This window comes from Terrapene carolina, unplaced genomic scaffold (assembly GCF_002925995.2).
Source record: "Terrapene carolina triunguis isolate 2854851 unplaced genomic scaffold, T_m_triunguis-2.0 Scaffold21, whole genome shotgun sequence".
In the NCBI taxonomy this organism is placed as follows: Eukaryota; Metazoa; Chordata; order Testudines; family Emydidae; genus Terrapene; species Terrapene triunguis.
Genome location: NW_020664372.1, coordinates 14576891 through 14593515, shown reverse-complemented (window position 1 = coordinate 14593515; position 16625 = coordinate 14576891).

Genomic DNA, 16625 nt, shown 5'->3' with positions numbered 1-16625 from the left:
CCTAGGCTGCTATGAATGGGAAGAGATAGGCACTTTAGAAAAGCCACAAAAGGTGACATACTAGGTGGGGAATTGCCTAAGCTAGCCAATGGGAGATGCCCATGAGAGGCATGTGTCCTAAGCCCTACACCCTCACAGATGGCTGCCTATGTCCAGGCAGCAGGGAGGCACTTCTCTTTGCTAGTAATCCATGAATTGGGGAAAGAAAGGCATTCACTCATATGCAGGGCCTGATCTTGTAGGTGTCCTCAAAGGCCCAACTCCATACATGAAGGAAGGAAGGAGGACCTTCCTTAATCTTTAGCCCAGTGGTTTAGGTACTCCCCTGGGACATGGAAGACCTCTGGTTCAGGTTCCCCCTCTGCATGATGAGAAGGGGTTTGCTCTACCCACTGGACTATGGGATATTCTGAGGTGAGTCTCTCTCAATGTCTCCTAATAAAGTTGTTCAACTTTAATTGACTAAGTAAATATTAACTAGGACAAAGTACAAGTGAGAATCACATTTTAGTCCAGTGGTACGGCAGTGGCAGATACCTCCTCCTCAGCAGGCAGAGGGTGGACTTGAACTAGTGGTCTCTCATAGCCCAAATGAGTACTCTAACCAGCAGGCTAAATGTTGTAAGGGAGATATTTCCTTTTCTTCCTCCCCACCCTTGGCTGCCTTGTGCAGAGTAAGGCAACCTCTGAGCACACCTACTTTATTGGGCTCTGCATGAAAGTTAAATGGGTGAACACCTGTCTTCCCTGGGTTCATGGATTGCTCTAGGATTGAGGTGGGAGATAGGTTTTCCATTCCCTCTAGGCATCCGGGCATCTATCTTATGAAAGGAGACTCAAAGAACTTTGCTTGTTAATCTCATCAAAAGAAGGCTGAGGGGAGATATGAATGCTCTCTATAAATACAGCCAAACATCTGACAACAGTAGGCAAGATACATGGAAAAAATTCTCAGTAGTAACTCAGAGCCCTCCCCATCTAATGTCCAGTTGCCAATAGGCCACATGCCATTGTAGGCAGTCCCATCATACCATCCCCTCCATAAATTTAGGCTCAGTCTTGAAATCAGTTAGGTTTTTTGCCCCCACTACTCCCCTTGGAAGGTTGTTCCAGAACATCACTCTTCGGATGGTTAGAACCCTTTGCCTAATATTGAGCCTAAACTTGTTGGTGGCCAGTTTATAGCCATTTCTTCTTGTGTCCACAGCAGTGCTTTACTTAAATAACATCTCTCCCTCCCTGTATTTATTCCTTTGCCTTTTCCTAGTGATCGTGTGATTCTCCAGCCTTCCTCCTGTTCTTTCTCGCTGAGAATCCTCTTATCTTTTATTCCCCCTTTTAATCTTCTGCAAATCATCCTATATCCTCCTGGGGCTCTGAACTCTTGGTATCTCCATTAGCTCTCCCCCTCTTCTTACAGGACTAGCCATTCTTCTCTTCTTCCTTGCCCTCCCTCACTTACAGCCTGCTGTGCCCCTTCTTCATTATCCACTAAGCAAACCTGTTCCTGAGCTCTTTGTCCTTCACTAGCTGGTCTTTTCCTCGGCCTGGTTCTTGTAGTCACATGTTTCCACTGACTACTTTCCTAACCCAGCAGTCTCCCCTCTGAGTTCTTCAGTCCAGCTTGCACTTCCAGGTCTTGACTTTTCCATTCAGCCTTCTCTTGCCTTTGCTCCATCTTCAGTTTGAAACCCCTTCAAAACTCAACAATAGTTTCCACCTGCATCTCCAAGCCTCAGATCTTCTCTTCCATCAGCTCTATCAAGCAGCACTTCATACAAACAAAGCCTAAACAGCCTAAAACTCTATTGGTGTCCTAAGTGTCTATAGGATTTGCAAGTTAGGCCTGGTCTACACTAGGCTTTTATGTCGACTTTAGCGCCGTTGTATCGAATTAACCCTGCACCCGTCCACACCAGGAAGCCATTTAGTTCGACATAAAACTCTCTTTAAATCGATTTCTGTAATCCTCCCCAACGAGAGGATTAGCGCTAAATTCGACATGGCCATATCGAATTAGGCTAGGTGTGGATGGAAATCGACGGTAATAGCTCCGGGAGCTATCCCACAGTGCACCACTCTGTTGACGCTCTGGACAGCAGTCAGAGCTCGGATGCTCTGACCAGCCACACCCCCGGGAAAATTTGAATTCATTTTCATTTTCCTGTCTGGGCAGTTTGAATCTCAGTTCCTCTTTGGACATCGAGGGGAGCTCAGCAGCAGTGGCAACTATGCAGAGCTCTCCAGCAGAGATGGCCGTGCAATCTAATAGAAAGAGGGCCCCAGCATGGACTGATCGGGAAGTCTTGGATCTCATCGCAGTGTGGGGCGATGAGTCCGTGCTTTCAGAGCTGCGCTCCAAAAGAAGGAATGCTAAGATCTACGAGAAGATCTCCAAAGCCATGGCAGAGAGAGGCTACAGCCGGGATGCAACGCAGTGCCGCGTGAAAATCAAGGAGCTGAGACAAGGCTACCAAAAAACCAAAGAGGCTAACGGACGCTCCGGATCCCAGCCCCACACATCCCGTTTCTACGAGGCACTGCATTCCATCCTGGGAGCGGCCGCCACCACTACCCCACCCCTGACCGTGGACTCCGAGGATGGGATCATGTCCGCGGCCGGTTCCTCGTCGGACATGACAGCGGACGGGGAAGATGAAGAAGGAGATGAGGAGGACGAGGCAGTCGACAGCGCTGGCACCGCTGATTTCCCCGACAGCCAGGAGCTCTTCATCACCCTTACCGAGATCCCGTACCAACCGTCCCCATCCCTTACCCCGGACACAGAATCAGGGGAAGGATCAAGCAGTAAGTGCTGTAAACATGTAAACATTTATTTAAAACAGAACGGTAATATTTATACTATTAACAATGTACATTTATAAAAGTTCTGTAAACTAGTAAAAAAATAATCAGGTACAAAACAGGAATATTTACAAAGGTAACAAATGGGTTTTCATGATTTCTCTGTCTTAGGCTCTTCTCAATTTAGTCCCAAGTGTTTTAAAAAATTTTCACAATGTCCGTTACTCCATGATTCCCAGGCCCAAGACGCTCCACTCCATAGTCCCAGTGCACCTACGCGAAAATCCGGTCAATGTGGCCGGGGATCGACGAGAAATCCTCGTAGGAGAACTCCTCGTAGGTCTCGTGGAGGTAGAGCTCAAGCCTGTTGATCAGGTTCCGGGGTAGGGCGATCTTAGTGGGCCCTCCGTGGTAGCAGACATGCCCCCTCCACGCCACAATCAAGTACTCCGGGATCATGGCCCGACATAGCATGGCGGCATACGGCCCCGGTTTCTGCATGCTTTCCCGCAGCATGCGTTCTCTCTGGGTGTCCGGGATCCTCAGAAGGGTGATGTCGCTCATGACGCCCTGCTTTGAATTAGGGAGGGGAATGTTAGTATTGGGACTGCTTTACAGCCACGCGGTGGAGGGAGAGGGGCAGCATACAGGGATCTTTCCCTGGGACAGCCGCGAGGGGGTGGGACAGGGGCAGAGTTGATGCTGTCCTGATTGCTGGCAGCAGAGACTGGCATTGCTTTCAATGTGAAAGGAGGCCAGTGCTACTGCTGGAGTTTTAAGCAGCCACAAGTCTGCGGCTTACCATTATTGCCCGCTCCAGAAGTTCAGGTCTCCAGCCACGCTTCTCAGATCACTCCAAGACCTCCGCAAGTCCACAGGCACTGAAGGCGACGGCCGAAAATTCGACCTTGTCCTGAGTGCGCATGTGAGAGGTGCAGTGCATGGTCTTGTTCACAGAGAAAGACTAGGTTCTTTGTATACAATTTCATTTATCTGTCTCAGGAATTCACTCCCTTTTCACAATTCACACAGACACATCTGCGACTGTCTCCCAACCCAGCCTGTCAGCACACTCCCAGAGGCTAGCGCAGATTAGGCGGAGGAAGAAGAAGACGCGTGAAGACATGTTCTCAGAACTAATGGGATGCTCCCGAGCCCAGGCAGCCCAGCAGACACAGTGGAGGGAGAACTTGTCACAAATGCACCGAGCAGTCATGGAACGGGAGGAGAGGTGGCGTCAGGAGGACCAACAGGCTACTGAAAAGCTGCTTGGACTAATGAGGGAGCAAACGGACACGCTCCGGCGCCTTGTGGATGTTCTGCAAGACCGGAGGCAGGAGGACAGAGCCCCGCTGCAGTCTATCTGTAACCGCCCTCACCCGCCACCAAGTCCCACACCACCCTCACCCAAACTCCAAAGAAGGAGGGGCGGCAAGGGCCGTTAAAACTTTCAGTCAACCCCTGCAGACTGCTCTAGCACTAGAAGGCTGACATTCCCCAAAATTTCATAAGTCCTTTCCTACCCACCTCACACAAGCCCCCGTCCAAGTTTCACCCCCCACGTTTCATGTCTGGTTCGCAATAAAATGTTTGTTTCTCTCCATTACTGTTTCAGTCAGGTTCTTTTGAGGGAGAGTCTGTCTGGAGGGGGGGAAGGGGCTTGGTAATTGGGCAGGACAGTGACCTTTAGCAGGGTACAGAGGCGGTGTCAGGTCCAGCATCAGGACACATACACAGTGCAGTCACTGGTTACCCTGGTCAGTCTGGGAGGTGTTTTTCATGTTCTCCATTGAAATAACCAGTCCACCAGTGCGGAGCCTGGCATTCCGGGAGTTTAGAAGCATCATTTGCATCAGAACACTGAACCCGCCCCCCGCCACAGTCTGCGTCCCCGGTTTAAAATATTCCCGCGAAAACAGCAACACAGACAACGGTGTTCATTAACAAAATCGAAATGATTTTATTTTTTGGGAAGGGGAAGGGGGTGAAGGGGGTATGTAACTGGAGAGGATAGTCAAAATGAACTGGGTAAAGAAACGGGGGCAGGTTCAGCTTTTCTGTCCACAAACTGAAAAGTCACTGGTTGCCCTGCTCACTCAGGAACCTAGCTTTCAAAGCCTCCCGGATGCACAGGGCGTCCCGCTGGGATCTTCTAATGGCCCGGCTGTCTGGCTGGACGTAATCAGCAGCCAGGCTATTTGCCTCAACCTCCCACCCCGCCATAAAGGTCTCCCCCTTGCTCTCACACAGATTGTGGAGCACACAGCAAGCTGCAATAACGATGGGGATATTGGTTTCACTGAGATCACAGCGAGTCAGTAAGCTTCTCCATCTCCCTTTGAGACGGCCAAAAGCACACTCCACTACCATTCTGCACTTGCTCAGCCGGTAGTTGAACAGTTCTTTTTCTGTGTCCAGGGCGCCAGTATAGGGCTTCATGAGCCAGGGCATTAGCGGGTAGGCTGGGTCCCCGAGGATGACTGTAGGCATCTCCACATCCCCAAGAGTTATTTTGTGGTCTGGGAAGTAAATACCTTCCTGCAGCCGTCTAAACAGACCAGAGTTCCTGAACACGCGAGCGTCATGAACCTTGCCCGGCCATCCGACGTAGATGTTTGTAAACCGTCCCCGATGGTCCACCAGTGCTTGCAGCACCATTGAAAAGTAGCCCTTTCTATTGATGTACTGGCTGGCCTGGTGGTCCGGTCCCAGGATAGGGATGTGAGTCCCATCGATAGCCCCACCGCAGTTTGGGAATCCCATCGCGGCAAAGCCATCTATGATGACCTGCGCGTTTCCCAGGGTCACTACCTTTGGGAGCAGTACCTTCACGATTGCCTTGGCTACTTGCATGACAACAACCCCCACGGTAGATTTGCCCACACCAAAGTGGTTCGCGACTGACCGGTAGCTGTCCGGCGTTGCAAGCTTCCAGAGGGCTATGGCCACTCGCTTCTGGACAGTGAGGGCTGCTCGCATGCGGGTGTCCTTGCGCTTCAGGGCAGGGGACAGCAACTCACAAAGTTCGAGGAAAGTCCCCTTCCGCATGCGAAAGTTTCGCAGCCACTGGGATTCATCCCAGACCTGAAGCACTATACGGTCCCACCAGTCCGTGCTTGTTTCCCGGGCCCAGAATCGCCGTTCAACAAAATCCACATGCCCCATTGCCACCGTGATGTCCTGGGCGCTGGGGCTCGTGGTTTCTGACAGCTCTGTGCCACTCTCCGACTTCAGGCTCTCACGGCGGTGCCGTAGCCTCCTCGCCCGATTTCTCTGCATCTGCCTCAGGGAAAGGTGTATGATAAGCTGCGAGGTGTTGAGAACGGCCACAAGTGCAGCGATGGTCGCAGCGTGATCCATGATCGCAGTGCTGTGGCGTCCGCGCTGTCACTGACCAGAAAAGTGCGCGAACTGATTTCCCGCCGGCGCTTTCATGGAGGGAGGGAGGGCGTTAGTGACAGACGGATGACGACAAATTTTTTTTACCCAGAAGGCATTGGCGGCTCGACCCAGAATTCCGATGGGCAGCGGGGACTGCGGGAACTGTGGGATAGCTGCCCACAGTGCACCGCTTCCAATATCGACGCTCGCCCCGTTAGTGTGGACTCACAAAGTCGAATTACTGTCCTTAGTGTGTCCTTAGTGTGGACACACACGTTCGACTTTGCAATATCGATTCCACATATTCGATTTAAGTAAAATCGAATTACCCTCGTAGTGTAGACATACCCTTAGATTTCCCTTTGCAGAATTTAGTTTAACTATAATTACAACAGCCAATATTTTAATTACATTCCATGAGCAAATTGATGTGTGGCTTACTCTAAGTTTATTGTCTTTAGTAATGGAGTGAAATCATTTTAAATTGGAAGTATATCGTGACTGCTTCACCACTGTTTTTCTGTTTGCTTTTTTAATCTGAAATACTTGACCTTCTTTGTCAAGATAATATGCAGTATTTATTGATTTATTTTGACTTTTATTGTGTGCATGGTGATGTAAGCACTTTTTTCTCTTACTTACAACTACATGCTTTAGCAAAATGCATTAAATAAATCTTTAAAATACACCTCCAGAACTTCTTTACAATTCCCAGTCTCCATTACCAACTGTATCATATTCCACCTCCCTCCTCCCCCAGCTCATTCGTGCCCTCCAGAAAAAGCCTGGGAAATCAGATGAATCCAGTCTGTGATGATCACACTTCACCCTGGACTTCTTATAGAGAACAGCTTTCCACCAGTCCAGGAAGGTGCTAAGATATTACAATGATGCCTATATAATAACATACATAAGCAAATAGATTAATAGCTTCATTCAGTTATACAATGATGCTATGAGATCAAGAGGCTTGTATGATCACAGTGTCACAAGAGAGTATATGTGGTGGTTAATGCTCAGAAAACGGGTCTTTTTTTTAGTCTGTTTCATAGATGACTGGTGTCTCCCCATAGTGGGGTGGAGGGGACAATCAAAAGGGGAGGACATGTGACCGCCCCACATGTCTCCGCCCTACCCCCAACTCGGGGCCCCCATGCTCTCCCCACCAAGGCTGACCAGATGTCCTGATTTTATAGGGACAGTCCCGATTTTTGGGTCTTTTTCTTATATAGGCTCCTATTACCCCCCCCAACCCCCGTCCCGATTTTTCACACTTGCTGTCTGGTCACCCTAGCCCCACCCCATGAAACCTGCCTAGTGGGGGGTCTATCCTCCCACTGCGCTGGCTCTCCTGGCAAGTTCAGCCGCTCTTCCTGGCAGTCGGGCGCAGGCACGGAGCAGGACAGTACCGGTCCCGGTTGCTGCTCTGTGCAATGTAGCCAGCTGCCTGGGAGAGAGTCTGACTGGGGAACAGTGGCAGCCCGCTCCCTGCTTGGGCTCGGCTTCCAGGGACAGAACCAAGTATGCTGGTTTGGAGAGGAGGGCTCTGGCTCACTCGGCTGCTGCTTCCAGAAGCTGAGGCTAGGCAGGGCACAGCCCGCTGCCACCACACCCAGGCTCTCTCCCAGGCAGCTGCTGTGTGACAGCGGGCAGCGGCCAGAGGAGGCTTGGGTCCCACCCCTTCTGCTCTGGCTCTGGCCCCTTCCACTCCCAACCCAGGCCATCTGCTAGGGGGCCCTTGACCTCACGTGGCCCCGACGCCTGCGCAATATCTCTGATTTGTCTATACATGGCAATAGTATCCAGATCAAACCACATATTCAACTTTATTGAACTACATATACGAAGGGTTGTGTTTTAACTCTGAAATATCTCTAGCTTGCCACTGTGCTTTCAATCAAACCTCTGATTTGTATCACTGTCCAGCAGTCTTCTGGACAGTGAATAATTCCAATTTCATGGATGTAGGCCAAAGTTATTCACCTTCACACATGAACTACACACTGCTATTATAATCAATAGCTAACAATGCCCCTCTTAAGATAATGGAGCCTATTGCACATAAAGCTGATTTATGATGTGTTATCAAACACATCACAAACATCATATTGACTTTCATTACTTCCATTCAGCTCTAAAAAACCACTGTAAACTGAACTCCAAAAAACAGCTTATGCTGCTCTTGAAACTTTTTATTCAGTTTTGAAACTAAATTTAAAAAGTCTTTTATCATCATCTGGGCTCTTAAGTTGCCACGTAGTTCAAATTCTGTATCTTTAACTACTTTAATGTAGCTGTTGATGGAAACAATTACAATTTTATGTTAGGCTGCTACAGCTGGAGTTCCCTGGAATTCTATTCTGTGGGTCATTGCTGTTCACAATGAACATTAATGACCTACTACTTCATTGACAAGGGCAGGGACATGCATGTATGCAGATGACTTCAGGTTTCATAAAACAAACTATCAGTTCCTTGAGCTGTTAAATATGCATTATGTAAGTTCATTGGATGTTGCTAACATGGTCTCTCGCACCTCCAGCTCCTACTCTCTCCAACTGATGTTTTTGTTGTACAGGGCAAAAAGGGCAAGGCTAAAGGTGCTTGTAGAACACTTCTTTCCCAGAGCTATACACCAGTAATTAGCACAGACAAAAAATCTCTCCTCACATGCCCTGAGTCTTTTATAAAAATCCATTTCACATAAGACCTTGATTAGTACTGGGTGAGGGCACAATATTGTATAATTAACATTGTATAGCACTGCAAGTAAGTAACCATTGAATAGATAACCACTTTGACTTAGTGGTAGAGCTGGTTAAAAATGCCAGTGGCAATATCTATACAAAAACTTTTCCCCAAAATTTCAATTAACATTTTTTCCCATTTTAAAACAAAACAACAATCCTGATTTGTTAGGAAAATTCAGAGTTTACTGAAACAAGTCTGGTTTTCAGTTTTTCTTGCAAAAACACCCCAGAAAATTTTAAAGCAAAATGAAAATATTGGTATTTATTAATACAAGAGAGTAGAGAAGCAACTCCCCTCCTGCTGCTGGTGTTTCTGCTACTCCCATTTTGTTTTCTCCCAGAGCCAGGAAAGAGACGTCCTTGAACTTCCTCTCTGAGTTACTTCCTGGTTCTTAAGATGCTGTCTGCATATGCACCAAGGAGTCCACTCACCTATTCAGTGTAGCAACTGTTACAATATTCACAAATACACTTTTTTGCTATATTTCCCATTTTATTCATACATTTCAGAAATATTTCATCTTTCAAGCTGAAATTTTCTTTTCTTGGTTTGGTCTTAAGGCTTCAAGAGACACTGTGGAGCAGCGGGGGAGGGGCTAAAGCAGGCTGCCTGCCTGTCCTGCACCGTGCTGCATGCTCCCCGGAAGCATCCAACAGGTCCAGGTCCTAGAAAGGGGGGGGGCAGGAGGCTCTGCATGCTGCTCTCACCCACAGGCACCGCCCCCCCCCCCAGTTCCCACTAGCCTGTTCCCAGCCAATGGAAGTGCAGAGCCGGTGTTCAGAGTGGGGGCAGTGCTCAGAGTGGGGGCAGGACACGGAGCCCCATGGCTCCCCCGCCTAGCAGCCAGACCTGCTGGCCGCTTCCGGGGTGCAGCATGGTGCCAGCCAGGACAGGTAGAGACTAGCCTGTCTTAGCACCGCAGCACCGCTGACCAGACTTTTAATGGCCCGGTTGGCAGTGCTGACCGGAGCCACCAGGGTCCCTTTTTGACTGGGCATTCCGGTCAAAAAACAGACATCTTGTCACCCTACCTCTAGGCACTACCACATTATAAATGAAGACATTGGGCTAGATTCACTGGCATGTTTCAGCTGTTTTAAATCACACTGGTGACACAAATCATCTGTGAATATCACTGTGTTGGCTGGTTAAATCAGATTTATAAATATTTTTCATCACCAGATAGGCAGAAAGTGGATAGAGCAGTCAATGACTCTGGCCCACAATCACTGCCCCAAAGTATTTACAATCAAGTGAACAGGCAACATATAAATGGAGGGGTGTTGGAAGAGGAAAGAGGGATGAAAATATTGAATCAATAGCTTATGTTTTGTGTGTGTCCATCCACCAATCCTTCTATCTAATCACAGTTGATTAGGAAAACTAGAAGGAGATGCATGTAGTGACCATACAGATTAACCCAGGGAGACTTATTTAGACTTAGTCCTATTTTTAAGAGCTTCCTTCTGAGAACAACACAAAAATTACAGACCTATTGATCATGCAGATATCAACGAGTTGGTTTCCCTAGCAACAACATCAGAAACCCTTGGAATTCTCCCATTATTTATATAACTTTTTGAGTTATTCCAATGGTGCAAATGCTAAGTGCTTAATGCATATTTATTATGCTGGATGAAAACCATGGGAGCACTAATTCACCATTGCCATATGCAAAGCAATCAATACCCCAGTTCACTGACTATCAAGATTATTTTCAGGCAATTTGGTATATTTTTATTCTAAATCCTATAGGCTGGTGTACTTTAAATTACTGCTTCACTACTGCCAACCTAGTTAATATATTAATAAATTGTTTTTGAGGAGGAATAAGGGCGTTTCCTGCAATCATATATACATAGAGTCTCAAGCAATATTTTGGATCTTGTCCAACTTGCTACTAATTTCACTTCAAAAGAGTTTTCTGCCTCTCAATAGTTTTGACTCCCCCCCCCCCATTTTATTACCTAATGTGTACTTTGTACCTAACTACATTTCAGAGAGGATCCATAAACTGTGCATGGCAGCATGTCTTGCTATGTATGCATCTTTTTTTTTAAGTGGTTTTTCATTTTTCCATAATGGTAATAATCAGAGTTCCAGCATGTATTTGTCTTTAGTCAATTAGATCTCATTTGCATATTCTGTATACAGAGACTACAGGACGGTTTTATGGTCATGAGTCTGGGATGTCCACAAGGGATGAAACCACTACTGAGCTGCATTAGTCATCCCGAACTAATACAAATAAAACCGTTGTATTGCACCATGTATTCTGTATAAGCCACAAATTTTAAACATGATTTAAAGGGATTTTTAAAGCTTTTTTGATACTACTGTTTGTGTCCCTCCCTATTAAAATCAGATTCCACTGGGTAGGAATAGCAGGGAGAGAAAAAAATTCACATATTTTACAAGATCCTAAAAGTAAACAACTAATTTTCCCAGGCATAATAATACAACATCTTTGTTCTATTATCTTGGAGCTGATCAGGACCCTACAGCCAGTCATCTCTCTCCTTTCCAACGTCATGATTAAGTTCTTATGTCTAGCCCTGAATGGATGTTTTCAGATTTTAAATCTTCTCAGTTCAGTGCAAATTGAAGGTGAAATGTGGCGGGGAGGAAAGCAAAAGATTTTCATGGAAAGTGGATTCAAACATCAAAATGGAAGCTGTTTAAGCTTCTCAAAGACTTGGATTATTCAAAGTAGTCCTAATAGAGTTTACACAGCAGAATATGTGTTTGGCATTCCAAAGTGTACGAAAAATATAGTCTAGGTTCGATGATCTATGTCTTGTTCATACAGCTGTCTGAGTAATTCAAATATTCTGTGAACATGTGTTTATAATTTTGAAATGAATTCTGTGTGGTCATAGAATCATAGAAGATTAGGGTGGGAAGAGACCTCAGGAGGTCATTTAGTCCAACCCCCTGATCAAAGCAGGACCAACCCCAACTAAATCATCCCAGCCAGGGCTTTGTCAAGCTGGGCCTTAAAAACCTCTAAGGATGGAGATTCCACCATCTCCCTAGGTAACCCATTCCAGTGCTTCACCACCCTCCTAGTGAAATAGATTTTCCTAATATCCAACCTATACCTCTCCCACTGCAACTTGAGACCATTGTTTCTTGTTCTGTCATCTGACAGCACTGATAACAGCTGAGCTCCATCCTCTTTGGAACCCCCCTGCAGGTAGTTGACGGCTGCTATCAAATCTTCCCCCCCCACTCTTCTCTTCTGCAGACTAAATAACCCCAGTTCCCTCAGCCTCTCCTCTTAAATCATGTGCCCCAGCCCCCCCATTCATTTTCATTTCCCTCTTCTGGACTCTCTCCAATTTGTCCACATCCTTTTTGTAGTGGGGGGCCCAAAACTGGATGCAGTACTCCAGATGTGGCCTCACCATTGCCAAATAGAGAGGAATAATCACTTCCCTCGATCTGCTGACAATGCTCCTACTAGTGCAGCCCAATATACCGTTGGCCTTCTTGGAAACAAAGGCACATTGTTCAGTCATATCCAGCTTCTCATCCACTGTAATCCCCAGGTCCCCCCACTTAGCCAGTCGGTCACCAGCCTGTAGCAGTACATGGGATTCTTCTGTCCTAAGTGCAGGACTCTGCACTTGTCATTGTTGAATTTCATCAGATTTCTTTTAGCCCAATCCTCCAATTTGGCTAGGTCCCGCTGGACCCTATCCCTACCCTCCAGCATATCTACCTCTCCCCACAGCTTAGTGTCATCTGTGGACTTGCTGAGGGTGCAATCCATCCCATCATCCACATCATTAATGAAAATGTTGAACAAAACCGGTCCCAGGACAGACCCCTGGGGCACTCCACTTGATACCGGCTGTCAACAAGACATCAAGCCGTTGATCACTACCCATTGAGTCCAACGATCTAGCTGGCTTTCTATCCACCTTATAGTCCATTCATCCAATCCATACTCTTTTTAACTTGCTGGCAAGAATACTGTGGAAGACCGTATCAAAAACTTTGCTAAAGTCAAGATATATCAGATCCACCACTTTCCTCATATTCACAGAGCAAGTTATCTCATCATAGAAGGAAATCAGGTTGCTCAGGCATGACTTGCCCTTTGTGAATCCACGTTGACTGTTCCTGACCACCTTCCTCTCCTCCAAGTGCTTCAAAATGGATTCCTTGAGGACCTGCTTCATGATTTTTACAGGGACTGAGGTGAGGCTGACCAGTCTGTAGTTCCCCAGATTCTCCTTCTTCCCTTTTTTAAAGATAGGCATTATATTTGCCATTTTCCCAATCATCTGGGACCTCTGGCTCTGCAATCATATCAGCCAACTCCCTCAGCACCATTGGATGCACTAGATCTGGCCCCAGGGATTTGTGTATGTCTAGCTTTTCTAAATAGTCCTTAACCTGTTCTTTCAATACTGAGGGCTGCTCACCTCCTCCCCACACTGTGCTGCCTAGTTAAGCAGTCGGGGAGCTGACCTTGTCTGTGAAGACAAAGACAAAAAAACCCATTGATCACTTCAGCTTTTTCTACATAATCTGTTGCTAGGTTGCCTCCCACACTTTCCCTGACTACCTTCTTGTTGCTAAAATACCTGTAGAAACCTTCTTGTTACCCTTCACATCCCTTGCTAGCTGCAACTCCAATTGTGCTTTGGCCTTCCTGATTACATCCCTGCATGTTCAAGCAATATTTTTGTACTTCTCCCTTGTCATCTGTCCAAGTTTCCACTTCTTGTAAGCTTCCTTTTTGTGTTTAAGCTCACCGAAGATTTCTCTGTTAAGCCAAGCTGGTCGCCTGTCATATTTACTACTCTTTCTACACATCAGGATGGTTTGTTCCTGTGCCCTCAATAAGAATTCTTTAAAATACAGCCAGCAAACCTGGACTCCTTTCTCCCTCATATTAACCTCCCAGGGGATCCTACCTATCAGTTGCCTGAGGGAGTCAAAATTTTCTTTTCTGAAGTCCAGGGTCCGTATTCTGCTGCACTCCTTTCTTCCTTTTGTCAGGATCCTGAACTCGACCATCTCATGGTCACTGCTGCCCAGGTTGCCACCCACTTCTACTTCTCCTACCAATTCTTCCCTATTTGAGAGCAGCAGGTCAAGAGGAGCATGGCCCCTAGTTGGTTCCTCCAGCAATTGCACCAGGAAGTCATCCCCAACACTTTCCAAAAATTTCCTGGATTGTCTGTGCACTGCTGCATTGCTCTCCTAGAAGATGTCAGGGTGATTGAAGTCCCCCATGAGAACCAGGGCCTGCAATCTGGAAACTTCTGTTAGTTGTCTGAAGAAAGCCTTGTCTACCTCATCCTCCTTGTCTGGTGGTGTATAGCAGACGCCCACCACGACATCACCCTTGTTGCTCTCGCCTCTAAAGTTAACCCAAAGTCTCTCAACAAGCTTTTCTCCAGTTTCATACTGGAGCTCTAAGCAATCATATTGCTCCCTTACATACAGTTCAACTCCTCCGCCTTTTCTCCCCCTCCTGTCCTTCCTGAACACTTTATACCCATCCATTAAAGTGCTCCAGTCATGTGAGTTACCCCACCAAGTCTGTTATTCCAATCACAGAATAGTTCCTTGACTGTCCCATGACTTCCAATTCTTCTTGTTTGTTTCCCAGGCTTCTTGCATTCCTGTACAGACACCTAACATAACTAGCCGATTGCCCTACTTTCTCAGTATGAATCGGGAGGCCTCCCCTGTTGCACCCTCCTCCTTGTGTTTGCTCCCAGTATCCCAATTCTCCACTTACTTCAGGGCTTAACTCTCCATCCTCCAGCAAACCTAGTTTAATGCCCTCCTCACTAGGTTAGCAAGCCTGCCTACGAAGATGCACTTCCCTCTCTCTTTGTTAAGAGGATCCCATCTCTTCCTAGCAATCCTTCTTCCTGGAACAACATCCCATACTCACAGAATCCAAAGCCCTCTCTCTGACACCACCTGCGCAACCACACATTTACCTCCACAATTTGATGGTCCCTTCCTGGGCCAATTTCTTCAACAGGGAGGATGGACAAGAACACGACTTGCACTTGAAACTCCTTTATCCTTCTTCCAGAGCCACATAGTGTGCAGTGACCCAGTCAAGGTCATTCTTAGCAGGATCATTGGTGCCCACGTGGAGAAGTAGGAAGGAGTAACGGTCCGAGGGCTTGATCAGTCTCGGTAGACACTCCGTCACATCCTGAATTCTAGCTTCAGGCAAGCAGACCACTTCTCAAGTTTCCCGGTCTGGATGGCAGCTGGATGATTCATCCCTTTTAGGAAGAAATCCCCAACTACCACACCCATCTCCTCATCTTGGGAGTGGTGAACACAGAACCCCCATCCCTAGTACAACGCATCCCCAGGGTTCTCCCTCTGATCCCTTCCCTCAGATAACTCTTCCAAACCATTCTCTGCCATAGTACCTGTCTGTAGAGAGCCTGAAAACATTGTCTTACCTCTATCAGCATAAGGGGTACATGGGTTCTCCTCTTTCTTCTTCTGGAGGTCACATGCTGCCAATTTTCTTCTCCATTCTGCACTGCCCTCTCTGATTGTTCAGCATGCTGTGCCTGCAGAACCAAACGCTGACTTCTATCCAGAAAATCTTCATTTTCTCTGATGCAACACAGGGTTGATACTGGGTTCTCTTCCAATATGGAGACCAGCTTGCACTTCATACAGACAAAGTCACTTCTATCCTCTGGGAGAAAGACGAACATGGCACATCCCGTGCAGGTCACAACAGCTGATCACTCACTATCCCTATTGTCTTCCTTCTAAGAGCCTCTTCCAATGTTTTATTTACTGCTCACAGAAGCCAAAAAGAAAAAAAAAAAAAAAACCCACTCTGCGGGAACTCCCCACAGGCAAACTCTCTCTGTTTGCCGGTCCTCTGTTTGTCTGTCCTCTGTTCGCTCACTTGGTTCAGAACTGGCTGCTTTTTTATAAGGCTGTTGGCTCGAAGCAGTTGGACTGGCTCCAAGCCTTCCCTCCAATCAACCACTCAAGCCCCACCTGGAACAAAGCACTCCCAATTCACAAACAGACACACGGTCAAACAGTCCCTGCAACTAGCTCCAGTCAAACAAATGGTCACAGCAGACAGACACTTGGCTATTCACCCCACCAGCTCACAATTCAGCCTCCCTAATGCAGCACTCAACATAGCTCCTCTCGGACAGTACCCAGGCAAACTTCTTCTCTTTGCCTGTCCTCTATTCGCTGCTCTGTTCGTGGTCATTGTTATCCTATCCCTCTTCCCCACTTCACTCCAACTATTTGTTCTATTTCAGAGGTCTCAAACACACAGACCGCGGGGTTATTTTCTGTGGCCCGCGAGCTCCTCACAGCCCTTTCGCCCTCCCCCAGCGTTTACCTAGAGCGGCTCTGGCCGACACACACCGGGGGCAGGGCAGGCTTCCTGCCTGCCTGCCTGCCCTACCCTGCCCCCGCGCCGCTCCGGGAAGCGGACAGAACCTGGGGAAGGAGGGGCGCAGGGGTGTGTGTGACTGTTGCTTCGGGCACTGCCCCCAGCTGCTCCCATTGAGCGTGCAGGGGCAGGGCAGGGCAGGGCAGGCAGGCAGGCAGGGAGCCTGCCCTGCCCCCGATGCACGTCAGGCCAGAGCCTGCCCCCCGCCCACCCCTGCCCTGAGCCCCCTGCCACACCCCACACCTCTCCTGCACCCCGACCC